We start from the raw sequence: 6,865 nt of genomic DNA, 5'->3' as shown, positions 1-6,865 counted from the left end.
GACGCATAATTTTAACCCGCAGATCAAATTCCGATATATCTTATATATTTCTAAAAGTGTATCCAAAATAAAGTTTCATCTCATGGCTTTTAAAAAAAAACATGTAGAATTCATAGTTTCAGTCACTCTCGTTTAGAACTATCAAGCTGTAATCAATCATTTTCATTTCAGTCAGGCTTCTGTATCTTTTGTTATTATTATAAACAATAAATCTGTGTACTTGGCAAAACTGATACTGGAAGAAAGATTATCGTCAGCGTCGGTTCGATGTTAAATTTGATGAGACAATCCATGCGACCGTCACATAGTGCATAACCTGTCTTTATTATTGGGAGACAATCATAGACAACCTATAAAATATATTGGCAACATTATTGTTAATATTTTCTGAGTTTTTCTACTCTATGGATCTATGGACGATAGAAAGCTGAAACAGTTGAAGAAATAATAGGCATGCAAAAACGAATAAATATTTGTACACTACATTCTGCATCAGTGATCTATTTGTGACCAATCTATCAGTGAATTATCTCAGTACACGTAAGTAATCTCATCAAAATGTTTTGCCACTGCCTATGAAAGAAACCGATAAAAGAACGTCACACAATACCTAGTTGAGGTAGCACTACGGCAAAAGGGACGAGAGGAAGGGAGACAAATATACTTTAGTTGTCAATGTCATTAGGATTCACAATTTTTTATCGCTTTATAAATTTATTAATTGTAAGTAGCTCTAAAGATCATATTAATAAAAATTGTGTTATTAGTAATACTAGAATATGACTCATACGTTATTTCATTAAAAATCAAAAAATGCATGCAGTATAATGTCAAAACGGAGTTTCCTGATGCAGTGTTTACTAAATTTTGATTTCAGGTGTAAATGAGTGTAACGATGTTTTATCGCGAAAACAAATGAGCAGTGATAAAATAATTTGTAATAATCTAGTGTTTTGTTAGTACAACGTATTTTAATCGCAATGATGAAGAGTACTCTGCCTAAAGACAAGCCTGGCAAGATGAGAATCAGGGCTTTTCCAGTAAGTAACAACAAGCCGAAAACGGCGTCTAGTCATTTTATAACTATTATAACACATGTCATTTATTGTTCATTACTTTTAATCTCGTACTATTGTAGAAAATATATTGAAATTGCTGTGAAAATTACATATCATAACCATGACAGTGTTTTATATTTATAAGAAACAATATTATTTAGTTTAACATACAACAATGTTGTTAAAGATTATGGTAGAACTAAACTAATTTGAATATCATTGTCTCAATAAAATATATGTTAATGATGGTGATGATGATATGATGCAAATATTGTGCAAAATAAAACAGGTGAAATTAAATAGCTCTAATAGTTTTCACAGGTGAATGCCTCACGGGTTATGGATTTGGAGCTATCTTTTTTAGTATAATTCATTCTTATGTCTATTGTAATAGGACCTTGGTTTGCAAATTGATGCACTTGCTGAACTATTTATAATCATAAATTCCTATGTCATAATGAAATGCTGGCATCCCATACTTATTAACTAAATATTTTACCGTCATCCCGCATACAATGATAAACCTTATTCAAATATGCATTACTTACTATGTTTATTAGTGCTATCTTATCCAAAATGCAAATCCATAATTACATACACTTGATTTTCTTTTCCGTTTTGTTGTATTGAGTGAAGGAAATAACCAATATAAATGCTATGTACCTCCTTTTGAAATATTTCCTTTGTTTGAACCTGTTAAATAGAACAAACAAAACATGTTTAAAAAGTTTTAGAAAAGACTGGTAGGGTACTTGATACTTAAAAATCAACCATAAGAAACACCTTTGTTCTTAAATTAAAATAGTCTTTCTGTGTCCACCTTACTTTTCTGGTTTTATACTTTACTTCCTGTACTCTGTTATTCTATATAATAGCATCTATGATAGTTTACAGATATCCTCAAACCATTCTGTGGTCAGTATGAAGGTCTGATATTATTAAACATAGTAGCAAGATTTTTACCACAGTAGAATGAATTCTATATGCATTTACCATGGCTAAGCATTAGGACATCTAAATGTTGATAAAATGGTATAAAATTAGAACTAGTCTAGTTGAAATTTTGACTGAAAAAATTTAATACAAATGTAACACATTAATAAATTATATTTTCTGCACTTCTTATTAACTTAAGTTTGACAAATCACAAACTACTCTGTGTGCACCACATGCTTAAAAGAAGCAGAAAAAATCTTCACATTTTAAAAAAATATAGATTCTTATTATTTTCATGCTTTTACTTGTTCATGAGTTATATTTACATGTTTAACTACTATTTCTTATAACTGTGTGAATTTGATATTGAATGATATTCTCTTTCTTTATTATATAGTTAAAATTATCAAATCTTCAATTTTAAAAGTGTTAAAAATGTTCTTATCTATTTTAACAAAAATTATCTGTTTAGTGTTCTTGGGAAAGGAATGCAAATTTATTACTATATGAACTGATTTTTATATTTAGTTATCCCTGTGATATATAAGTACCTAATTTAACAAACCGTACCTACCAGTGAATTTATTATAATTGTTTTTGGAATCATTTATGCTTACTCATTGCTAACAAAGATGAAGAATGTTGTTTACTGAAACTCATGGTTTTAATTATAGGTGACTTTAAACAATTTTGATTATTGGGTTTTACAGTCAAACTGTTAATTTTATTCATGTTTAAACAACATTATTATAATATAAAAATATTTTTTTATTATTTTGGTTAACTACAATCCAAATTGTAAAACGTATTTAATTTTTTAAACATAATATCAACACTCCTTGTGTATTATGTGTGGTGTAGTGGTTTGAATGATTCACTATTTTATTTAAGGGATAAATCAAATCATACACTTATGTTAGCATCAAATGTAAAACTGTAATTTTGGTGAAATAGCTTTAAATTTGAATGAAAATCTGTATAGACATATAACTTTTATTTGTTTTGTGAATTATTGTGCTACCAGCATACAGCAACTCTATAAACTTTTTGGACAATATGCTTAATTTTAAATATGGCAAAGAATTTTTATTTCAGAATTTACTACAAAATATTCAAATTTAGAATGTAATAGTTGATACTTCACCAATTTTGATATTTGTCATATTTCTATTTTTGACAAGAGTGGAAATCAATCAAAAGACAAAAATAACAATTATACATTTTCTAGTTATTATATGTTTTGGATTTGTTCTTTTAGTTTATATCATGTTTATGTAACTTTGAAATCAATTAAAGCAATCAAGATGACTCGAAAATTTCAAGTATGGAATTACTCAGAACCATATTATCAAATGTATCCTGATACTTGGGTATGACTACAATACAATAATTGTTCATCATCAACATGACTTCACAATGATCTAATGCATTGATGCAGATTTAAAACAGTTCTTAGGGAAGAGATTAAAAATTGTCACAATGACTAGTGACATAAGATTATTATAGATTAAATGAACAGAACATAAATGAGTATATCTATATTGTTATATTATACATAATAATTAACAAAATTCTTTTCACTGCAATTTTATTATATAAATTAATGAGCTTGAATTGTTAAGCTACAAAATATAATTTACTATAATTTTAAACAGCATTTACCATTTTTCAAATTCATAATGGTTTTTATTGATAGCCTTATAACTGTAGAACATCTAATATATTTTTAATTTCCTTTATGCATACTCTCTAATTATTGTTATAACTTTATAGATGACTATGGATGAGAAGTATGTGGAGAGCATATGGAGTTTACTTAAGAATGCTATACAAGAAATACAAAAGAAAAACAATTCCTGGATTCCTGCAAACCCTCAATAATGCTTTTACTGATCACCAAACTAGTATGGTGATGATTCGTGACATACTGATGTATATGGACAGAGTTTATGTTCAACAAAATGAAGTAGACAATGTATACAACTTGGGACTCATCATATTCAGAGATCAGGTAGTTATAACATTGTGTATGATAGGAAAATTAAAATTATAACAATAAATTAAGAACCCATATTAAACTTCATCAAAATTAATTCAGTAGTTTTTGTGTTTATTGTGTTCATACAGACCGAGCGATTCAACAGAAAACTGTTTTATAATAATATGTAAGGATTAGTAAAAGAATTACATAAAGATTTCCCTTGATTGGTACAGGTTGTCCGTTATGGATGTATTCGAGACCATCTACGTCAGACTCTACTGGAGCTGGTGGCTCGCGAGCGTCGCGGCGAAGTAGTGGATCGGCTCGCCATCCGCAACGCTTGTCAAATGCTCATGGTACTCGGTATTAATTCGCGAGCAGTGTATGAAGAAGATTTTGAAAAACCCTTCCTGCATCAGTCTTCAGAGTTTTATAGAGTAAGTTTTTTGTTTATTGATCTGTAAGCTGTTTATGTTTGTATGAAGTGTAATGTTATTGTTGTGTGTCGCAGATGGAATCTCAAAAGTTCCTGGCGGAGAACAGTGCGGCGGTGTACATCAACCGTGTGGAGGCGCGCATCGCTGAAGAGGCGGAGCGTGCGCGCCACTACCTGGACGAGTCTACTGAGCTGCGCGTCGTCGCCGTGCTCGAGCACGAGCTCATCGAGCGGCACATGAAGACCATCGTCGAGGTCAACACCACAAACATTAAACTTTTTACAGTCAAACCCAATGCGTTATCATGTTCGGACTTTTCTAAATTCTCTTTACTGTTGCGTTGAATGCATATCTCAACATTATTCAGCATCAGACAAATCTTCTGTCAATTATTATTTTATGACCATGACGTAATTATGTCCTTTAATTTTTACGAGATCGATAAATGTATTTTTTTCATATAGTGTAGTCGGATGTGATTTTGAGTGTATGTGTATGTCTTCAGATGGAGAACTCTGGCGTGGTGCACATGCTGACGCACACGCGCACGTCGGAGTTGGTGTGCGTGTACAAGCTGCTGTCGCGCGTGGTGGATGGGCTGCGCACGGTGGCGGACGCGGTGTCCGCGCACCTGCGCGAGCAGGGCCGCGCGCTCGTCACCGACGACTCGCACAGCACCAACGCCATCGCTTACGTGCAGGCATGTACCGCACAACACACCACTCACACTCATCAATAACATATATTGGAACACATAATTAAAAGGACGAAAATATTGTGGTACTCATACCGTAGACGCGATGTTTGCATCCAGAATGAATGTTAATCTATTCCATGATATTGTGAAAAAAATGTCCCCTGCACGCTTTTGAAATAAACTAATTGTTTTTTTTTTTCTTTGCAGAATCTACTTGATCTTAAAGACAGATTTGATCATTTCCTGCAAAATTCTTTCAACAACGACAAGATTTTCAAGCACATGATTGCATCAGATTTTGAATACTTTCTTAACTTAAATAATAAGTCTCCAGAATTCTTGTCTTTATTTATTGATGGAAAACTGAAGAAAGGCGAAAAAGGCGTAAGTATACATTAACTTTTCGATCCATTGTATTTTACATTCATAATGTTGACATGAACATTTCTATTGTTCTTGGTACTACCTTCATTTAATTGTTTTATTTCTCTCAACTAACAGGACAGTGAGTGACTCCCTGTGTCATGATGACACTATACCAGTTATTCTGTAAACAAAAAAGAATTCACAAATAACTAATTACAAAAATTACCACTAGTGATGACATTGCAGATGAGTGAGCAGGAAATCGAAGCGGTATTAGACAAGACTATGGTGCTGTTCCGTTTCCTGCAAGAGAAGGACGTGTTCGAACGCTATTACAAACAGCACTCACAAGCGACCTCCTGCTCAACAAATCGGTCTCCGATGACAGTGAAAAGAATATGATCTCCAAACTTAAGGTTCAATATATTTTACTTGGTCAATTAACGTGGTATAGACAAAATAATTTTCAATGGGGACATATCATTTATAATAATTTTGAATTTTTCCCAGAAGGAAGGTTTACTGAAAGACGTGGAACCACGCGACTTCCACTGTATAATCGGTGATGTCTCCCACATAGAAAACTCCGTCAATAACCAGTGATCCTCCGATATCCCATTACCATATATTCCATTCTGCAAAATTCTTTACTATAATGTTACTGTGGATATGTTCTTGTGAGTCAGTTCACTAATAACCATCTCAGTAGCAGATCTGTTGAAAAATCTTGCTTAAAGTCTTGTTATTTTAATTCAATTTATTTTAAATGGTTTGTCTAATATTGCAAAAACCCTAAATGCCTATTGAATAAAGTGTAAAGAATTTTGCAGAAAATGGTTGAGACTTTAAGCAGGGTTGTTTGGTTAACCGCGTTACTAATAAACATTGTATACATCTGTATTAGTTATTCAGTGTTTTGTCTGTTCATGTTGACATTTACCATCAGAGTGAGCGAGACAAAGCATTATGTAATACACATATACAGCAATTATTCATATGGCCCTAAGTAATTAGACACTTACTGCGGTATACATAGCACGTAATTGTAGCTCATATTATTCTATTTTTGGTCATCGATTTTATTGATACATGTTTAACCCCAAAAAAAAAGTCCAGGAAAAGTATTAAAATAGTAAAAGTCCAAGGGCCTCCCAGTAGTCTTTAGAGATCTGAATAAGTCCAGTATGTATTGAAGGTTTTTTTGTAGTTTAAGAATTGGGAAACGTCAGAAAATGTTAACAGATTATTCTTATTACAAATGCGTTCAAATACGGTCTATAAGTCCTAAACTTAATATTTATTTTGCAGACTGAGTGTGGTTGTCAGTTCACATCGAAGTTGGAAGGCATGTTCAAAGACATGACAGTCTCGAACACAATCATGGAAGAGT

At 32.1% G+C, this 6,865-nt stretch overlaps 1 pseudogene; it reads left to right on the top strand.

Moving 5' to 3' along the window:
* Positions 1 to 382: 382 nt before the first annotated feature.
* The window catches only part of LOC119190259, an 8,892-nt pseudogene continuing 2,409 nt past the window's right edge, over positions 383 to 6,865 (top strand).

This window comes from Manduca sexta, chromosome 23 (assembly GCF_014839805.1).
Source record: "Manduca sexta isolate Smith_Timp_Sample1 chromosome 23, JHU_Msex_v1.0, whole genome shotgun sequence".
NCBI classification, from domain to species: Eukaryota; Metazoa; Arthropoda; class Insecta; order Lepidoptera; family Sphingidae; genus Manduca; species Manduca sexta.
Note: the sequence above shows the minus strand (reverse complement) of the source record. Positions and strands in the feature narration are given on the sequence as shown.